Source organism: Ptiloglossa arizonensis, chromosome 14 (genome assembly GCF_051014685.1).
Source record: "Ptiloglossa arizonensis isolate GNS036 chromosome 14, iyPtiAriz1_principal, whole genome shotgun sequence".
NCBI classification, from domain to species: Eukaryota; Metazoa; Arthropoda; class Insecta; order Hymenoptera; family Colletidae; genus Ptiloglossa; species Ptiloglossa arizonensis.
This window is the reverse complement of record NC_135061.1, coordinates 6,599,143-6,620,637: the sequence shown is the minus strand read 5'-3', so window position 1 is coordinate 6,620,637 and position 21,495 is coordinate 6,599,143. Positions and strand designations below refer to the sequence as shown.

Sequence of the window (21,495 nt, the reverse complement as noted above, 5' to 3'; positions counted from 1 at the left end):
ATTTCTAAGTACACTTACAAATTGTACTAACTATGGTACATAACCGTGGAACTCGCGTCTCGCGTTACACGTGGGAATGTGGCTTTGTAAGACAGAATTTGCATGCTGGTGTTACCATGTGTGCAAGCAGTGTTACGTGTACAGGATGTCGCAAAATACGTATTGCATGCCAAGGGATGTAATTGTTCGGGGAAAAGTAAATCGAAAAAGAAGAATAGTATTTTTCCCCAGGGGGCTCTGTTTTCGAGAAAATGAAGTTTGAAAATGTTCGGGGCGCGCGGTTTCGCGTGGACAGTGTTCGGAGGATGCAGGTCGTTCGTTGAAGAAAATCAATTGTAAATTATCACAGCGTACTCTGTACTATTCGTAATTGGTTGGATCGAGCTTCAGCGAAATACGCGCGATCTCTCGCCCCGCGTATTTTCAAATCCGTGTTTCTCGAAAAGAAAAACTCGCACGGAAACGCTCGATATAGATTTTCGTATCATTTTTTCGCGTAAAATCACTTTCCCCCGGAAAAAATACCATTCAGTTCGGGTCGATACGATGAAACGATTACACACTCGCGATGCTTGAAACGTGACAAAAGAACTTTCGTCTCGACGATGTACATCGAGGCTAACGAGATATACGAGAGCTCTGTGCACGGGGTCGCGTTACAAGCTAAAAAAAGCAATTTAACGAATTTGAAAACGACCAAAGTTCCGCGAGTTTCGAACTTGCTGGTGCACCCCGTTCGGAAAACACCGAGTTGGTAGCTGTCGTGGATCGTAACGAGTTTAGTTGCGAACTCGACAGCGTCAAGGAATCGTGGGTGGAACGAAAACAACGTAATGGCGATTATACGCGTACGATCGGAAATATCGCTGGTGGCGAGTAATATTCTGGTCACGGTTTCATTCAACCTGAACTTCGATTCACGGATCGGTCACGTTAATGCCGGAACGAAAACGATGTCGATGAAACGAACCAACGTCGATCGATCGATACCAACTGCAAAGGCGCGTCAATTTTTTTCGATCGAATTTTTCCAGGTGCAATTCATCACCTTTTCGATCGTTTGGTCTTACTTGGGTTCGTTCTTCGACAAGATAATTCTTTCTGCGTGTATTCGTCTCTCGATGTCGCACCAGGTCGTTTCGCGAATCATTGTTCGCTCTTGTTCGAGTGTTTCGTTTTAGAAAATTATACGTACACAATTTAGAACATTTGCACAATTTCTCCCCGACTATGGATTAATAATTTACCGTTGATTTATTTTCGGAAACTCGTTCGTCGTGAAAGTTTCTCTCAAAAATAGTTCTCGAAAGTTGTCTCATTGAATTCGAGAAGCAGATTCGCTAGAGATTATCATCGGAAAGTATCGACAGCTTTGCTCGAACTGGTTTCCACGATGGAAGATCGAACTTGGAGACGAAACGTCTCGCGTTCGAAAGAGTTGTACCGTGTTTACGTAGGTTTGCACTCCGGGCGAAGTTTTACGCGAGGTTCGAACGATCATTTTTCTCCAAATACGATTCGTTGACCCACTCTAGACGTCCGTTACAAATTACGTTCGTATCCCGAAGCGATAGTTCACCGTCTCCCGTTCGAATCGACCGTTTCCGGTTTCTAGACTAGAAAAACCACAACCAACCTCCGTAGGCCAATCTCCATGGCGAGCAATTGACAAAGAGCGGGAACCATTGCGGGAAACTGACTCGAAAACACGTCCGGTTTAAATCTTCGCAAGTGTCATCCTCGTTCTCTTCTCTCTTGAGAATCGAGTTCTACTTTCCGTCCTCGTATCTACGATCGTCGATAGATCCTGCGCGACTCGTCGTCGACTCGGCGATCATCGTCGATACGAAACAACGAAACTGTTCACTTGTCACGACCGTTCGGTTCGTTTCCGGTTCTCGTCTTTATTCTCAAAGCTCTCGTTGCACTCGCACGGTTCGTAGAATCGACAAGAGTCTCTCTCTCTCTCTCTCTCTCGCGCGCGCGATCGTGAAAATCGATCGAATCGATTCGACGGCGAAAGACTCTGGAAAAACGATGGCCAGGTTAAATTGGAGAAGATCGGAGAGACGGGTTCAAAGGGAATATTCCATTTCGAAGCGTAGGATCGCGCAGCGCGTACTCGTATCGTTGATTTCCAATCGATGTCGCGACGGTTTAATTACTTCAACCGAGGAATTTTTTCGAGTCGTATCGAAGGTTAATGCGGGTCAATACTCGACCGGGAGTATCGTACGAGATCGACGTACTCGGAGATCGCTCGGTCTGGATCACCAACTATTCCGAAACGTTCAAGTTTCACGGTCCCCGGTAGACGTACTCGTCGACGACGACGACGACGACGACGACGACGACGACGACGACGACGACGACGACGACGTTGACGACACTTCGGAAGCGATCGGTTCCGGTATCTCTCTCCTCGAGGCAAGACGCGTGAACACGCGCGAGGAACACGCGTGCCCGTAGATCCCTGGATCTAGACCCGCGACAGCGTAGCTCTCCCCGACGACCTTACACCCGCGGATCCTCCTCGTTTTTCTTCCTTTTTTTCCGTACCGTGAACCGGACGCACGCGTTGGCCGGGCTCCACGGCGTCTCGAAAATAGCAATACACTCTTTCTCTGTCGGCTGGTGATCCCTTCTTCGCCGCTATCTCGGCCGAGCAGTGGCGACCAACAGCCACCACGCTTCTTTTCTGCCGCGGTCCATGTCCACCCCGGTATACGGGACGATCGTGCACCAAAAAGGGGCTCGGAGGAACAAAGAACGCGGCAGAGACGGAAGAAAGAAGACGATGACAAACGAGAAGAAGGGAGGAGACAGAGAAAGGGGGAAGAGATACCGAGAGACCTGGACCAGCCACAATCTATCGAGTGCAACGCGGTACACGTCGCCACGAAACCGCTTTGCGCGAGAGACTGAGAGAGAAACCGCGCGCCTCCTCGGCTCCCTCCAATCGCGAACGCGACGAGGAGAGTGGATACCACCGAACGACGGAGACCGACCTACCGAGCACGACCGAGAGAGATACGAGGAAGGGAGCACTACTCGGCCAGCCAGCGAACAACACCGACAGAGAAGGGGATCAAGATGCTCGAAGAAACGACGGAGACCGACCGAGAGAGGGAAATTTCGTGACCGAGAGAGACACACAGACTAAAAGGAAACGATCAACCGGGGATAGAGGAAAAATGCTTCTGGAGAGAGCGAGAGAACGACCAGAGGGAGTACGTATGTCGGGCAAGTGCACGCGTGCGCGTGCCTCGAGTGTACCGGGTGTGGAATGAATCGCTCTCGTACTTCTGATCAACGACGTCATTGTGCCGCGGTTGATACCGTTCGAGACTTCCGGGTGGAAACCCGCGCCCTTCTCGAACACACCGGGGGACGATGCTATTCCGTATTTCGCCGACCAGAGATAAACAAAGCCTCTGCAACGTTCTTTTTCACCGTCTAAGATCGCATACGCAATTCGACATAACAGTTGTGCGTTACCCCATTTTATACGCACGCTTGTTCAATCATTTTCTCAAAGTCGTTCGTGCGACTTGAAAAATACCTGGCACGAAAAGTATGCAATTCGTAAAAAATTTACTGTCGTTAAGCGCACGGAGTTTCTTTTACTTTTGTTTCTCGATATTTCGTATCGGTTCAAAGTTGAATGTTTACCCCTCAAAAATGTCGAAAAATTACTTCTCTATCTATCATGCTGTACTTTAAACGACAAGAGATAGAGACTGGATTTCAATTTTCAAATTCGCAAAAAGTCCTGAAAGCATAAATTACGATGGAAAATATCTACAAGTTTTCACGATTCGAATTCTTATAGTCGTGCAAAGAGTACGTAACGTATAAAAGATCACGAGATATCGAAACTGGAGTGGACGCCAAATATTTTGACCGCTCAAGGCCACTTTCCCTCGACTGCGAGTCACAAACTACCCTCTCTCTTACGTAACGCACCCTCGAACCTTTTTCAAGATTCACACGAATTTATTTTCAGTCTCGATCCAAACAAAATGTTTCTTTGATAAGTACCACGCTTCAAATCACAGGTCCAGGTACGCTAATTTAAAAAATAGTCGCCTTTTACATAACGTATACACGACAACGATTACGTATTCTATGTTCGTGTAAAAAAATGTAGTACGAATTATACACCGATGTCGCATACATATGGGCGATACATTATTCAACGTATTCGGGTGATCCATTGAATACATTTCATTTACACATAGATAACAATATAGACTACATTAAATGAGATTACTAGAAATATAATCTGGACTATGGGAGTAGCGAGTGTGTTAAATGGTAGATGCCATGTTATTCTACCCTTCAACTATTACAGTATTAAACTTGTAATTTTCGAGCTGCAATTTCATAGAGAAAAATCAGTTCCAAGAGAAATGTAATACCACGAAATAAGAGAAACAACTTTCCAAATCGGATAATTTTTGTTCAGTCCCAGGCCTCGCGAAGTCTAAATAAAGTGTCTGGCCCAATACGTCTTGTAACTACTTCCAGGACCGACTTTCTTTCTTCGTATGTAGATACATCTCATCTCCGGGCGTGTAAACATATAGTAGACAGTGTTCTAACACCGCTGTTGCAATAGGAAGAGAACAGAAGCTGATTCAATCCCCGTTGGGCGTACAAACAGAGAGATGTTCCGCAAATGAAATTTCGAAGTGGAAGAGACCGTTAGCCTTAATCCAGCCAACCTGCTTCCTGTAGAGACACCGAAGGAAACTTTCCACCACGGATTCCTCGTGTACCAGAGAGACACCAAGATCTTGCATAAGCTTCCTACGATATTCCCGAAGATATTAACGACACGAATCATTTTATTACCGAAACTCCTTTTTTCCCGTATTCTTTCCTCGAAAACGATTCCTTTCGTCTATGAGGGAGTTCGTTTTGCATCGATTTTCGTTTAATCGTTAACGGAAGATTTCTGTACAGATTTTATGCTTTCAAGCTTATCCAAGAATCGCGTACCACATTTTTCGAAGACACTTTTCCTCGCAGAAAGAAACGCCGATTGAAATGAAAACGATCGATGCAGCTCTTAGCTACGATCGTGGTTAAGTTGAATGTTACAAATTACTCGGTGATGTGCACGCAAGCCTACGAACGCAAGGTCTGGATGACAAATTTACCCTTGTCAGGATTTCTCGCGCTGCTCTTTTCAGCTCCGAATCGCTGGGAAAAAATCGTCCCGATAGGCTCGATGCGATCGCGTTCACCAAGAACATAAGGTCTCCAGCCAGGAAGAAAAGTAGGTGGCCATTGTTTTGTTTTTCACGTTCGCGGTGCGATTCGAGTCAACGATCATCGAAAAACCGAAGGTCCAAGAGAGAAGTATTTCTAGAGGTCGTTTTATCAGATTGTTCCATATCTCTTCGCGTCTCCGTTGGTATACGATAGGTGTCGTTTATTCTGAATTATCGAGTCAGGGTCAGACTATCATTGTAGATGTTTATTTTAAACGACTCGAAAAATTGCATCGTATCGCTACACCGAATACCAGCCTCGGCAAATCGTGAGAACGTTTTAAAAATTGTTCTTGTTTTTTTTGATACTCGTTGAAAAGAAAATCTCCTCTAAATTTTTAAAATCGTGCCGAAATATCTCTTCCGAAAAAAGCACGCGAAAAGGTTCTTAAGAGCGGCTCGTTTCTTTTTTTGTGTCAGGATTTTCGCATCCAGTGTCAATTAGTTTGATCGCAACTGATAATTGCGAGGAAGACTATACGCATCGGTTGTAAAACTTTTACTGCCCCATATTCGAGAGCCCGTGTTTCCGTGGAAACTACTATAATCCCAGAGCACGTATGTGTATACGTGCGTGTACGTATGACCGGCTGCGAATGGTGTCTATGACCCATATAACACGCCCAAGCGTAACTAGGTCGTGCACCTCTGTATCCCCTGGAATAATACAGGGTGTCCTTCTTTGAAAAAGCACCGCGCGTTCCCATCGAGAATTCATCATGGGGGAAAAAATTCGTATACAAAGATTGGAAACGCATTTATGTTTCCATGGAATACTCCAGAAGATCGAAATTCTTTTTCACTGTATCCTTCTCAAGTTGCGATTAATATATTTTTCGATAGATCGACAGTTTACCTTAATTCGCGCGTTTAAATAGTTCGCAAAGTAGTACATAATTCAAAAAACTGTAAGTTTACACAATTCCTCAAATTGAACTGTGACAACTCGCAAGACAGGTTGATGAAATTTCATCGTTACTGTCTCTTGCTCGATTTCGTCTACATTAAGGAACAAACCGAGGTACGGTTAACAATGATTGGAATGATTCTGCGACAACTTGAGAACCAGGTAGGTGAAATTTTATAATTCAGGAGTAAGATACGGTTAACTATAGTGAGAATAACTCTTCCGAGGGACGAATAATTGAAATTCGACGGTTGTTGATACAACTAATATAGTAAGATACAACTGAAAAGAATCCGTTCGTTCGAATTATTCAATAATCTACGCAAGATTGCAGACGTGTAATTCGTAATTTATGTTACTCGAGTGTTAAAGGAAGCGATCGTTCGAGACCGTTGTTTGAAACAACTCCTTGCGACACACGAAACAAGAGTTTTTCGAAGGACTCGCGTAGCCCGGGAATAATTATTTCTTATCTTTTATTCAAACGGAAAGTACTCAAGCTCTGCCATCGACTTCTTCGATCGTTTTCGACACGCAACTGCTCGGCTATTCCTTCTGGTGACGCATCCTGAATCAGGTGGGACATCGACGACCAAGCTGTTCCACAGGATGACGCCCACGGAAAGGCTAAAACGGCCCGTAGGGTGCGTTCAGTTTACCGATATCTCGACACCAGGTTGTGTAAACATTTTCCCCGCGACCCTAAAAACACGTTAACGCGTACCGATCGATACCTACGCGAAGGTGTGCAACAAGATCGTTTAGAGCAAAAATTAATTCCCTCTATCGAGGCGAAACATCATAGAAGCGTTAAAATTACCGACTCGAATTTCGACGAAATGTAAAATTCGATTTACATACGTTTACCCATTTGAATGGAAGGTAGGACGAAATCGGAGTATATAGGGTGTTCTCCATATCTTTCCGACATAGAGAAATATTGTAGGCGAAAACTTTTATTAGCAAATAGCAATATTGGAAACACACGAAGGTCAGCTTCCACTGTTTACAGAAAATCGATTTAATACACTATGAAAAAATATTCAAGAACGAAATATTTGAATTCTAATATTACCAATCGGTGGTAAGGTCAGTGCCAAATATTTTGGCCGCCTAAGGTTAGCTCAAGTACGAGTGACGTTGCAAACTACCTCCTTCCTTGCTAAGTCACTTCTCTGTAACACGACGTAGCTAAACCAGTAGATCTTAACCCGTTTAAGCCACGAGCTGTGTCGTGGCACAATTTAAAATAAAATTCTCAATTGTTACGAAAAGTGTTACGAAAGGTAACACAGTTTGGAGGGAAACACCTGGTGCGATTCTTAACCATGGATAATTATGGTAACGATTTCAAAAGCTAGAAAAAAATAACAATTCGTTAGATCCACTAACGACAATTAACGACACGGTGTAGCGACAGAGTAATGAAGAATTACTAGGTTAGAGTCGCGTTCGTAGTACAATATTTACCTTATTAAAGTTGATATACCAAGGAACGTCCTTCGGGCCGGATACAAGGCTTTACTCGAGCCCTAAACGTTCTATCGACCCTTTCGAGCATTTCGCTGGATATTCGTTGATCCGTCTCGAGACTTCGCTGCAAGTCGTTCGTAACGGTGATTCTTCTTTCGCGAGGTTACTTTTTTTTAAAAAGCTTCACAAAAAATAACACAACGGTATCGATAACAATTGACCCGATCCAATAATTGCTCATTTGATGCACCTCGTGTTCGCACAATAATAACGAACGACAGACATCGATCTTACTTTCCAACGTATAAAATTAAAATATCTCTCGAACGAATTCCTCGACTTTTCCTCACGAATACACCGATACGTTTCTACAACTGAATAATCACGTCGACTGATACGTTATTAAAAAATAAAAAAAAACCACTCGAAATCCTTTGGAAATATTTGTCAAAATAGTTGCTTGGTCGATCGATGTAAACGGGACACCCTGTACCGGATCGCGACGCTGCTCGGAAGCAGACTACATCGGTAGGAATCGGTTCATGGCGGTTTCAAGGTTACCTTGGTGGTAGAACTCCCGATCCAGTTCTTGGCCGAGTGTTTAACGCGCGAAAAGGTACGGAGGAAACTAGGTCAGACCTATTATCAGTGGAAAAGAATTAATCACGGCTCGATCCGGGAGCCATTCGACCGGGTACCGTGTTAATCAATGGTTTCGGCGAGGCGAGGCGATCAACGATCCCGATCTAACTTACGAGCGAGCGTTGAAACGCTCCAGGTGAATTCGCGAACACGGGGAATTTTTCGCGCGCGAGGAATCGCCTGGAAAGCCCAATTCCAGGAAGTAACCTAATTCCTGCGGGAGGGATGACCCAGCCACAAGGAGGCAGCCGGAGTACGGCAGGATATTCCGCAGGAGGTGGGATATATGGGGGAGGTTAGAGGCCGCCAGGGGGGTACGTTCAGTTTAGCGAATACGTGCCAGTCCGATGCACCCCTTGTCGCCATGGAAACGACCTACTCTCCCTGGACAGACGCATCGGCCACCCTCCGCGTGTTAAACATTCGAATAAGGATATCTGGACGCTCTTTCAACCGAACCCTCTACTTTCGTTGTCTTTAGAATCGACACTTTACCCCCTCCCCCCACTTTTTACACTATCTTCCACGCGATACATCTCAGTTCCGATTGGATCGCGTCGATTGAATCTCAAAAGTTTGCGAATCGATCCCGTATACGTGGAAGCAAAGTACCGGAAAACCTGATCGAAGTTTCGGATGGTACGGAGACAGTGAATTACGACGAGCGCCAAATATTTTGGCCGGTCATGACCATTCAAGGATCTACTCCACTATGTCCCCTCTATTGCTCTATCTCGCATATTCGCGTTGTGAACGATTATAGATGAAATTAAAATTGAACTCAAAGAACACGTGTAACGATTCACTTTACGAGAGAAACAAAATTTCTTATTTGGTAATTGGATTAGAGTTTACAAACTTTACTTGTAGAATTTTCTATTTAAATGTCTAATATGAAAGAAGTTACGTCGATTGGTAACTATGTGGAAAGGAAATTGTGACGGTACTCACGGTGGGAGGAGTGACCTTGAGCGATCAAATTATTTGGCGCGGACCTTGCCGAATCCGAGCGATCTTAGTATCGCACAACAAACTATGTTCGAACATCTCGATCGTGGAGAACTTTCAGGGTGAATCCTCTCGAAATATTTTCCCGAGTGAACGATTTACTTCGAGAAAACACTGTCTGGTAAAATTAATGCCAAAGCTCGATTAGAATTTAAGAAAAACGCTACTGTGCCACGCTCAGTGCTTAGTGGAAGAAAACAAATGGAGAAAAGTGCGGTGAAGGGTTGAACGAAATTATTTTCGCGAAAGGAAAAACACACGGACCGATCTGCATAAATGCTCGCGCGCCAAATTCTCGGACTAGCCCGGAAATCGACCATTTTGCACGTGCATCGCTGCAGTGGCTGATGATTCACGCAACGAAACTTCGTCAAAGTTTACTCTTACCATCGCTCTTGCCAACGGGGATTTTTCATCGAATTCTAAATCACGCACCGCCACTGAAACACCGATCGACGCGCGTGTCTCTTCTATAAATACCGGGACGAGCGTCTTTCCCTCAAAGATAATCGGCCGTTCGAATCGAGTTTCCGGTGTCGTCTCGCGCTTCTTGGAAGCTATCGCCTTGCCAACTAATTATTTGTTCTCGCCCTTTCGAATTCTTTTTCCGATCAATTCCCTCGTCGCTCGCAATATTTTCCAATTTTTGTAGAACGAAATCTTCTCGATAACTTCTCGTCTTAACGCGCGTTCACGGCTCCCTTGCAATGAAGTTTTATCAAGAGGTTTGTGTAGTTTTCATGTAACACAATGGCAGCGATAAAACCTTTCCTCGCACTCGATACGTGCCGTGTATAAGGGAGTTTACTTTCTTTGATATTAATAAGAGACATCCGCAAAGCGTCCCCTCCTGGATATCCATCTTTAAATGTCCCCCTGATCTATCCAGTTGTAGTAACTTAAAGGGTAAAACTACTCTCTAAAGTTTGAAGTTATCACGGTTAAAAAAAATAGGAATTCTTTATTTCTGACTGCTCTAGAAACCCGCAAAGTTTCGTTTCAATCGGACGAGATACTTTGTAAATGTTCCTTGAAAGAGCAAACATCACTGAGAGTAACTTTTGCTCTTAATACCTCTGTATACGCTGTACAAAGCAGTGTGATTTTTAAAGAGGAATTAAATTAAATATTCTTCTTCGAGTTTGATGGAAAATCTACTTTTTCTATTTTATTCTGCGTTTGAGGAGGAATTGTCTCTCGAGGAGGCTCTACTCTATTGTACCTACCGACTGGAGCAACAATATAGAAATGTCATCAGTTTCTTCGGTGAGAAAGTGATCTCGAGAGCATGTCCTGTCGACGAGTTTAAGGTCGAAACTTCGAATAAAAAGTTCGTCGTAAAAAAACGACGATACAGGGTGTACAATCGAGATCATTTCATTATGCATTTGTGAGCTTGTATGACCTTGCACGATGAATCGTTGAACTCGTCTTAAAAGAGCCTGTGACCCTTTAGAGCAGTGTTCCTCAAACTTTTCTCACCGCAACCCACTTGGACAAAGCACATAATGGGTCCACCATGTCTCTCCCTTAACCCTTCCCCTTGTCGATAGGTCATATTTTACCTGAGGTAAACTCCAAACGACGACTCGAAGTATAAGATTTATGTACGATTGTATTTAGCACCTTTTGTCGATCCTCAATTGTTTTTAACATAGAATTAAGTCGTACGAAAATTGAATCCACGATATTGTTGTTCAGGCTCGTTCGATCTTATACGAGCAGAAGATTCTGTAGTTCTGTAGTTCGTCGTTGAAAATTTTCCAGAAAATTAACTTAAATCAGTTACGGTCTACTGCAATAACCCGTGGAAAAATTATAATCGATGAACAAAAACGTAAAATAAAATAAATAAATTTTCCACGTTCATAAAGTACACCACTTTCGAATCGGTATAATTTTTAACGCCATTTTTTTCGGTTATTAATATACTGGCATAGACTAATAATCCAATGGACCGTGGAACACTTGGTTTTGGCAGGCGTTGCATAGACTCTAAACATTGTAATAACGTCTATTAAAGAGTGAAGAACTAACAATATAGAGCAATTTATTTTTCCTTTCAAAAATCATAACTTATTTTGTTATCGTACGTATGTTTACACAACTTTTTTTATACAAAATACAACTTCGGTTTACAACCGATTGTATTATTTTCATGCGTATATTTTTATTTTGATTTCTTTTTTTTTTTTCAGAGATGAAATTCATTTCAGTATTAATTATGCGCTTTTTATTTTAACACTCAACCACAGAACAATATAAATGTTATAATAAAAGGGTGATTTTATGCGAATAAAAGAGTTTGGGGAACGTTACTCCTCGAAACTAAATGTTTTTCTACGATTTCCGTAGAAATAGTACCGGACCAGTGTTTACTGGTGAAAACTGAACCGAAATGGACAAAACAAGAGACGGTCATCGAGTACTCCAAAATGGAATTTTCCAGCGTTACAAACTCGAAAAATGTCGGATTTAATCGAGCAATTTCCTCTACCTCTAACACACACTTCATTCGCGACTCCTTAATTACTACAACACGTTGCCAAGCTCCGTTGGCACGCACTCATCGTCGATACGTGCCGCATTTATTAGCGAATTTTGCTGACACAGGAGGCACGTGCAGTTTTAGTGTGTGATCTGACAATGAGGCAGAGACCTGGACAAAATATCCTACGGGATAGTTTCGGAACAACCGTAGCTCAAAATAAGTTCATTATAGAGCCCGCGTAGCTTTAGTTTAACGGTAATTAGATTTCTATCTATTTAATAACAAAATTGCAAGATAATTTTTGTGAGTTTCTCAGTCGGTGTACACACACTGAAGTATACTACAACGAACTAATTCGTTTTGAAACCTTGTTCGCTGCAGAATTGCATTACTATGTATGTTGCTAGGTAAGGAATATAAAAATATAAGACTATATTATAAAAAAATATAAGAATATTGTTTTATAGTATAAATATAAGAATATTGTATCGTTGGTGCAAGCATACTTTATTATAGCTAGATTCGGATAGTTTTTTTTTAATTTCAAACGGACAGATCGTATATTTTTTAAAACATTTTGTCCACCGATTTGAAAATCACGGTTTTAAACATTTTCCAGTTTCAATGAATGCATTCCAGCGCTCGAGAATTGGTTCGTCGAAAATTCCGTAACTTTATCAGTTATGTAGATTTCAACGTAATATTTCAGAAACGTGTTCTCGAAACTTCATACTTGGAGAAAATGGAGAAAAACTAAACTCAATTTCTTCGTAACGTTCTTGGTAGAAAACTATCGTTTTTTTGCTTCAATATATACTCCTAACTGTTATTAAGCCTAACCGATAATGATGAAGAACGAAGAAATGAATTATTTGAACGTTCTAATAATCTCCTGTCAGGTTTTTACCGAATTCAATCAATCAGGAATAAGAGATATTCATAAATAGACAAGAAATGGAACAATTACGATCAAAATTATTTTTAATTTCCGGTCAAGACGATACATTTGAATATTTATGTTGCTCTGGCAGCAATTTTAAGAAACTGCTTAATAATGGATGATGATTGACTACCGACGAGGTGACCCCATTCACTAAAAAACAAATGACTGTAAATTACCAGTAGCCCGGTGTTGATTGAAAATTGTACCGAAATACCGATAAAACGGTATTGATTGAAAATTTTGTCGAATTGCCAATAAAACGAGATTGTGTGAAATTGTGCGGAATTACCGATAAAACGATATTTTTGGAACATTTTTTCGAATGATCAACTATTGAAAACCTCGATAAATGTTCAATCCGTAGCTTCGCTCGGTGTTCAGAAATGTTTGAGAAACCCTGCTCAAGGCAATGCAACGTGGAACTGCTTGTACTCTCAACAACAAGCCTACTCCAAGCAGTCAATCCTATGACACCCAATAGCTACGTGACTTCAAGTCAATAGCCATTGCTCGGGTCCAATTCAGCCTCTGACCCGCGTATAAACATTTCGAAACCCAAATAGGGTTGATCAACTTGAAAACATTTTTATAAACCCTTTTACACGAAGGTAACTAATTGTTGTAATCAATTTATTCGTCAATAATTCCTTTAGAGCTACGTGAAAACATTTTTAAAAAACGTGTACACAAAAGTAACTAGTTGTTTTTAGAGAATAAAAATAAAGATTATAACGACAGTCTTGGTTAATAAAAGTAATTAAAACAAAGAAGAAATGTAAGTACATTTTAGGTTCTCACAATGATCGTTTGCAAAAGATTCAACGTTTTATTTTATAATCTACGTTCTTTCTGCCATGGCGTATATCGTAGAACAACAAGTATGTTCAAAGTATATGTTGAAACTGGCGACCGTTCGTTTCGATGGATGCTTATTCGGTAATACTTACGTATAGATGTCTATAGTGAGTTACCGATACTCCGAAGTCGCGAATGAACTTACGTTACAAACTGAAAAGCTAAATACTATGAGAAATGTTAGTTTTGCGAACATACACTTACAGATTGAAGTTAAGAAACGAGTTACACGAGTGTGTACATTCTTAGATAAAATTGTGTACACATTTATTCATTTTTAACGATTTGTTTGCATCGTCGCACACAAGAAACCGTAAGAACAATGCGAAGAAAGATTTACGAACGTAATTACTTGTATTAAAATTCAGAAGCATAAGTCAAGATTATCAGAAGTTAAGAAACGATGTAATATGTTTACGACAAGTACAATATTTAAGAATATAAAAGTTCCGCGCTATTTATAGTCGGTACGATGTCGATAAGCCCTTTGCTTTAATAACAGCTTGGCATTTACGTGACATTGAATCGCTAAAGAACACAGCTTCGTGATTTGTTCAAGTAATTCATTTTTATCACTGTATGACCGTGAACCCAACTATCGTTTTATGCAATCCCATAGATGCTCTATGGGATATAGATTAGGAGAGGGCTGGGGCTACTTTGGAAAATTTCCTCCCTGTGTAAAAATTCTCGAAGCAACTTGGGCGTTACAATATTATCATGCTGAATTAGACATTCTGGGGGCATCTTCTTCGTGACAAAGGACAGCATATAAGTTTCAAAAGTGTCTTTGTACCCGTACCCATCCAAGGTTTGTTCGATTCGAATGAAGGGTCCGATACCGTTTTTAGAAAACCACTTCCAAACTATTTTGTTGCTACCTTCAAATTATCCAGGTGATTTAAGTCAAGGGGCTTTATTTTTACCCAAAAAGTGGAATATTCTCCTACATTTATAGTACGTATCAAGTAGAACAATGTAAAAATAATTATAATGCATTTTCTACGACAATGTAACATTCGTTTGTCCCATATTTTGAAAGTTTTTCATTTGAACTAAACTGGTTACAATAACTCGTGTAAATCTGAAGATTCATACGCCTTTCTTTCTCACCGTGGCCATACGTATTTAAAATTATCGAATAAAATATTAGTACCATTTATATTTTCAAATCTGTGAAAATGCGTTAGTTTCTTTTGGTTACGTATTAATGGTGGTAGCGTATATTTTGACGTGTATTTAAAAACTTTTCGGCAAAATAGAACGTACTATCGGTATTTACGAGTAGATGCTGTTACGTTACGGTGATAAGTGTTACTATAAATACAATATAAATCTAGAAAACTGTAACAACCTTGAAATATTTCAGCTGGATTTACGAACCGAAGGCAAAAGAAAGGATTTCCATCGTGTACAAAAACTTTACAGTCCAAATTATCGTATACATGTCCAATAAAAATAATACGAAAATTCCTAGACGTTTTCAAAGTGTCAAATTATTTTTCGAAATTCGTCGTCCATCGCGTACGAAAATATAAAGAAATACGATACATTTTCTCGTGAGATTTAAATAATTTGGTTAATTACAAGATGAACTTATCTCCGTAATTGTATCTTTACTTGGATTCACTTTTATCGTTAAATTATTTGTATAAATTCGTCGTCTGTTAGATACGTACAAATTTATACAAAACTGTATTTTCTCGCGTCGTTTAAACAACTTGGAAAAAGAAAAGGTTCAACATTTGCCCGTAACTGTACTTGTACTTACATTCTCCTTGCTTCTGTCCACGAGTTGTATCAATCTCGGCTAGAGTTCCGATGTACCCGGTAGATGCGCGAACGTGTGATCTCAAAGTCGCGGGAAGTTACAACGAGTGAATCCTGTCGCGTTAATTTATTACAAAATTGTAGATTAACGTTAATCGTCCTCTTTTATTAACCGTATTCTCCGCAAGTATCCCGGAAATATCCGCTCGGGGAGTAGCGAGATTAGCTAGGATCAGGCACAGCTCGCGCGCGCGCGCGCGCGCACGCGGCAGAGGATAATCCTAATTCATCGGTGTGTTCGACCGATCTCGCGGTAAAACCGATCTCGAGATTACATTCCGACCGCGAAGCCAGACGCAAAATTATCGATCGCGCTTCGCCGCGTTCCCGGAATAGCGGGGACCGCTGGTGGACGCCTGTTTCTCGCGTGATTTGTATCAGCGAACAACGTAGGCAGCTGGTACCACGGTAAACGAAAAATAAATTCCCCGATCGTTGATTTTCGGAGGCATTCGAACGTCTTTTCGCTCAGAAAACAACCCATAGTTCAGGGATGACAGTACCTAAATAATATCCACCTAACTTTGCCCTTGTAACGCACCAAAACAATCTATAGTCCAGGGATGACAGTACCTAAGTAATATTGACTGAACTTTGCCCTTGTAACGCACCAAAACAATCTATAGTCCAGGGATGACAGTACCTAAGTAATATTGACTGAACTTTGCCCTTGTAACGCACCAAAACAATCTATAGTCCAGGGATGAAAGTACCTAAATAATATTGACTGAACTTTGCCCTTGTAACGTACCAAAACAATCTATAGTCCAGGGATGAAAGTACCTAAATAACATTGGCCAAACTTTGCCCTTGTAACGTACCAAAACAAGTCATAATCCAGGGATAACAGTACCTAAATGACATCGATCTCACCCTACCCACCATTCTCACCTATCGTACCTAAACTGAAATCAACAATACGAAATCATATGTATACAGAACCACATGCGAATAAACAGCCAGTCCAATTCTTACCAGGAAGTACCGAGCGTGAAACTGTTACTTCGTCTTGGTATTTTTTACCTTCGAATTGTTATTCTACGAAATTCCTTAGTCGAGTACGTTGTGTCACGGGTTTACCGAACCAACCTCACGGTGACAATTTCCTTCTTTTGGGCCCGGCGGTGTCGTGGAGACAAACACGAAGGTCTTACGCCCGCGACGCCGTTTGCCAGCTAAAAAGACAATGGAGAGGCAGGCAGCACACCGTTGGCGCAAATCCAAACTGTATTATTTTAGCTGTATATCCTACGGTATGAGACGACGTGTCGATCGCCTGTTACGACATTGCAACGATCATTGACGCTCGTTGCCACCGTAATTTCAATCATCCCGGGTACGCGTGTGCGTTCGATATCGCATCGGATTCTAAAATGGATACTCGGGATGCTCGTTAAGGGGTTACGCCACCTTGGTCTCGATGACAAAACGGAGGGTATCTTTGCGAATTTTTTTTCTAACGATACTACGCGCCCCAACGTAATTAAATATCTTTTTCCCGTTGGTAACGGGACACGCGATATGCGTTAAAATTACACGTTCTTTCTTCATCGATACGTCAAACACGGGGAAACAAGACGATGTCGATCTCGTTCGGAGGAGCAGGTAATCTCGTTCGGTGGAGGATAAAAACGCGAAGATGATTTTATTGCCGCTTTCGCGATAATTTAACGTCGAGGGGGCTTGTTGGTAAGTCGCTGGGAAATTGAATTACGATAATGAATGTTACACGGACTACGTAACGATGACAGTGTACATTTTGTAATACAAGCGAGTACAAACTTGAATAAATTGCGTACCAAAAGTGGGTCGATGTTTCGAATTTAGTTTTGGAATTTTAAGGAGATTGGTCTACCGACGAGGAAATTATAATCTATAATTGTCCAAACTCTGTACACACAGATTGTGCACATATTGCACCACGCGAGAATTTTATATCAGAATAAAATAATTACTAAGAATACGTGTATTGCCTAATCTCAAATACGTAAAATCAAATTTCAACTATTCTTTACACTTAACGTTCAATTAATCCCACCGTGCAATCTTTAAACGTTACTTTCGTTATATATTATAGTTTAAATACAAGATTGAAATTTTATACAAAATATTTCAGGAATTCGAATTAAAATTACTCGTGACACGTTACCGATTATATCCACGGAACAAGTAATACTGATTCAATTTTATTAAACAACTTGTGCTTCTAATCGTACAAACGAGTATAAGAATCCTGTGTACGTCTGGAGCTTCAACGAAAATCTGACAAGTCTGTTTCTTCTTTGTGAAGATTTATTTGTGAAATCGGAATCGCCGAGGAAAAAGGTAACGCGATTAGTATGAAATTGGTTGTTTAGAATTCGTAAAAGTTGCGGGAACGGGTCAGGGCAAAGAGTGAAAACGCATGGAAAGAAAGGTCATAGAAAGGGAAGTAAAGTGAGAAAGAGTCACGGACAAGGACGGTGAATCACTTGAAGGAAAATGGGAAAATGTTTCTCGGTGTTCGCGAGGCGCCTACTAATTTATGTTCAACGTAACCCTAACTGTCGAACTTGTGTCCGGAGTGCATCTCTGCGTTAGCGAGTAGCCGATATTAACTGCTTCGAGAATATTTGTCTCAAGTGGGAATAAATGAGTTCTCACCCGTCTCAGAACTTGCGGAGTAACAAATCTTCTACATATTGGAAATATATCGAACCATAGAGTGGTTATACATTGATCGATATTTATTTAATCGAAAAATGATCGAAGAGTTTAAAATGAATTTTCTTTCTAATATTTCCTCTTTGTTTCTTCGGATGAATAGAACAACTTTACAGACGTACTTCCTCGATTGTAGATTACTTGAACGTTCGAAACGATAATTCTTTTGAAATGATGCTGTTTAAAATACCATTTCGACTAAAATATGAAGAATATTTCAACGAAAGAGAAAAATAGAATCTGGTGTAGAGAGAATCAACTAGTTAAGAGTGACGGATAAAAAGAATACGAGCAAAAATGATGAAGAATTCATAGTCGATGCAATATATACGAATTTCGTGCAGACTAAAACAGATTAATTTAATATAAGATTATAAATATTACTCTTTCCTCTCTGTCGAGTGTCCTTTAATATGTATTGGAAAAATAATAATCCATTTGGCTCTTTTAGAAGAATAGAACGGTTGTTTTATTTTCGATGTTTCGAGCCATTCTTCCAGATCCTCTTTGGAAATTACAAATCTAAAATAACCTTTACATTTTACACAGTGCACAGTATTAAATAACGGGCAAGGTAAAGTGAAACCTCGCTGCGCTGAAAATTGAATTTAATTAAAATGAATTTGGAAATGAATTACCGCTCAGGAAGAGACGAGAAAACAGAACGGAACAAAATGTGTTGATGCAACGAGTGGAAAACGAGCAAAGACCGGTGTAAAACGGATCCGTTGCTTCGCGGAGAGGATGAAATTGATAATTTACACATTAACGAAAAGGAAAAATGAATGCGGTACTTCTGGCTGATTTTCTAAAGAAAAAAACCACGACGAGACTCGTATTTTCGCTCTCGTCCCCGCGATGGTTGCAAAGAAGACAATTTAGGGGAGAGGGAGAAAAAAAAAAATTATCAACGCGCCAATGGCACAGGGATGTCGGGGAATAAGATGCAACCGTTACGGAGTCAGCAAGAGTAGAAATGAAAGAGAATAAACTGGAACACGAGAGCGGAGCGAAATCATGGGGAATCGGTGTACCGGATAAATTTTATTCAGGTCAACCCGTACAGTGGTCGACCCGGGTGCGGAGGGTAGTTGAACTCCGTGACCCATATTCCCGCAAATGGGGCAGAGAATAAACGACGAAGACAGATCGAGCTCATCCCCAACCATAAAGGTGCTTTCACGCTCTTCCCTCTCGAGTGGCACGCGATTTTCCAGCAATTCTCTCGACAACCACTTTCTAGGCAATATGTATTCGGTTGAAAGCCCTATCTACTTTGCTCGAGAAAAAGATCGAGTCGATGTATTGATATTTCGGAGCACATTGCGCGTAGAGTGCAATGATAAATACACGGGGGAGAATTGAAATTAAATTCTCGTTGATTTTTTTTTCCTTTTTTCTTCTTAATCGCTAACTGGGTTGCGAGCTTATTATTTTTAACAGAAGGACACCGAATAACATCGCTCGTGTCACACGAGGACGCTGTTTATACTTGTTAGACAGTTTCAGATCGCTGACTCTAGTTTCGGATTCTCTAACAGTGTGTCCAGATGGTACAGAAATGTTGCGTTCAAGTTTGGGCGACACTTTGAAAGAGTTTTTGGATATTTGTACGTGTGTAACGATTACCGATACAATTTGATACATCAACTGTATATTCTCTAGATATTTGTATTACTTTTCATCGATCGAATACACTTTTTGATGGTGTTGCTGTTAATTAACGATATTTTGAGATTCGTTCAGTTGGTACAGATGGTGGAATGAGAATTTCGTCCTCGAGGATGTAACGAAGGGTGAGGGGAACACTTTTCGACTATGTTCGTGCCTCAGAAACGATACTTGACTCGGTAATTGTGGTTTAGTAAGAAGCTGAAATACAGATGGACAAAATTCTTAGGATTACGTTAATTTCCCAATGATACAAAGCGTTTTTGAAAGGACGAGATAGGATAAATGTTCGTAATCCGGTACAATTGACGATTACTGTGAGAACGACAGGAAATGCACCAAATGGAGGGCAAAGAGTTCTCTGTGTTTAATCAGACATTGTCGACACTCTGGTACTCCATCATGACCGTGACTCCTGTTGTACCGAATTGTCTGCAAATGAGTTTCCAGCTTCAAAGAATTCTTACTCTCGAGTCTCTGTGACTTTTCCTCGTCCCCGAAAATTAAAACTCGCCTAAAAGGTCACCACTTTCACACAGTTGAAAGTATTCAAAAGGCTATGACCGACCAAGTGAACACCCCAAAAGATGATGACTCCACCGCTATTTCAAAACGTGGAAGAAACGTTTCCATTTGTTTGTCGTTTACCACAGTAACCACTACGAAGAGGCTCACCTTGATTATTAAAAATACAATACAGAAAAGCTTTCATAGAAACATATTCATTATTTTTGGAAAAAATCTACAAATATTGTAGTCTTTTTTCCACGAATATCTTTCGGTATAATTTCGATATTAAAAACGATTCAATTTAATTCCGGTTTGTTTTATTTCCTTGTAGCAACAACAAGTTTAAACTTTCGAGCCTTGATACTTGATTTACTCGAAACAAGTATCTTCGAACGTTCCATATTTTTTTACGATTCACGCTCTGTTTGTTTACACGAATGTGAAACAAAAAATCAACGTTGTCACACATACGTAACGCTAATCGCTCACGATAATCAAAGTGTCGCGCGTAATAACGAACGCGTTAAGAATCACAGTAATTCTCACGTGTAAGTGATAAAATTAGGACTACATGGAAAGCTGGGTGGGATAGCATTTTCATCGCAAACAGAGACAGAGCGATATTTATTTTAGACACAACTTCGGTTCAATTTCAATGTTCGGTAGTGTCCGTTAAAATTTATAACATCGCGAAAAAATATTCCAGGACACTCGATATTGTTTCGAATTATATAATACGTAAAATTGAATAAGCGCAGATTAAATTACAGAAAAATACCGACCGATGCGTAAAAATATAAAATTGTATAAAAAAATACTCCACGCGTTTGATCGATATCGCGATGTACGTATAATTCTCTTGTAATTTGGCAATGTTTCCACGAGAAGGAAAAGAAATATCTCGACACGAGAGAACAAATCGTACCGGTGAAAGAAAAAAAACTGAACGTAAATTATCACATCGTTTGAAGTCTCGACGGATACCTCGTACACGAAAGAAAAAATACTCGACGAAACGTTGCGTAATATATTATATAAGAAAAATGAGCAACGTAAAGAAACATGCCAATATTGCAATGTCACCCTGTGTGTAACGTCACGTTTCTAATTATTACACTTATAAAAGAAATGTGAATATCTTGTATAAATTTGTTTAAACGTCAGTCCGCGATTCTTTGGTACT

General features: G+C 40.7%; 1 protein-coding gene across 7 annotated transcripts in view; it reads right to left on the bottom strand.

Annotated features, from left to right (window-relative positions):
• LOC143154353 (uncharacterized) overlaps positions 1 to 21,495 on the bottom strand; it is a 55,106-nt gene that overhangs the window by 13,772 nt on the left and 19,839 nt on the right. For 3 of the 7 annotated variants that reach the window (XR_012994048.1, XM_076326429.1, XM_076326431.1), the window contains exon 1: positions 1,637 to 2,932. The exons of 1 other annotated variant lie outside the window; for it this stretch is intronic. The gene's annotated coding sequence lies outside the window, so the exon portion shown is untranslated. Of the gene's footprint in view, positions 1 to 1,636; positions 2,933 to 21,495 lie in introns of those variants that run through there. 3 more of the 7 variants (XM_076326426.1, XM_076326427.1, XM_076326430.1) reach the window with 3 other exon arrangements.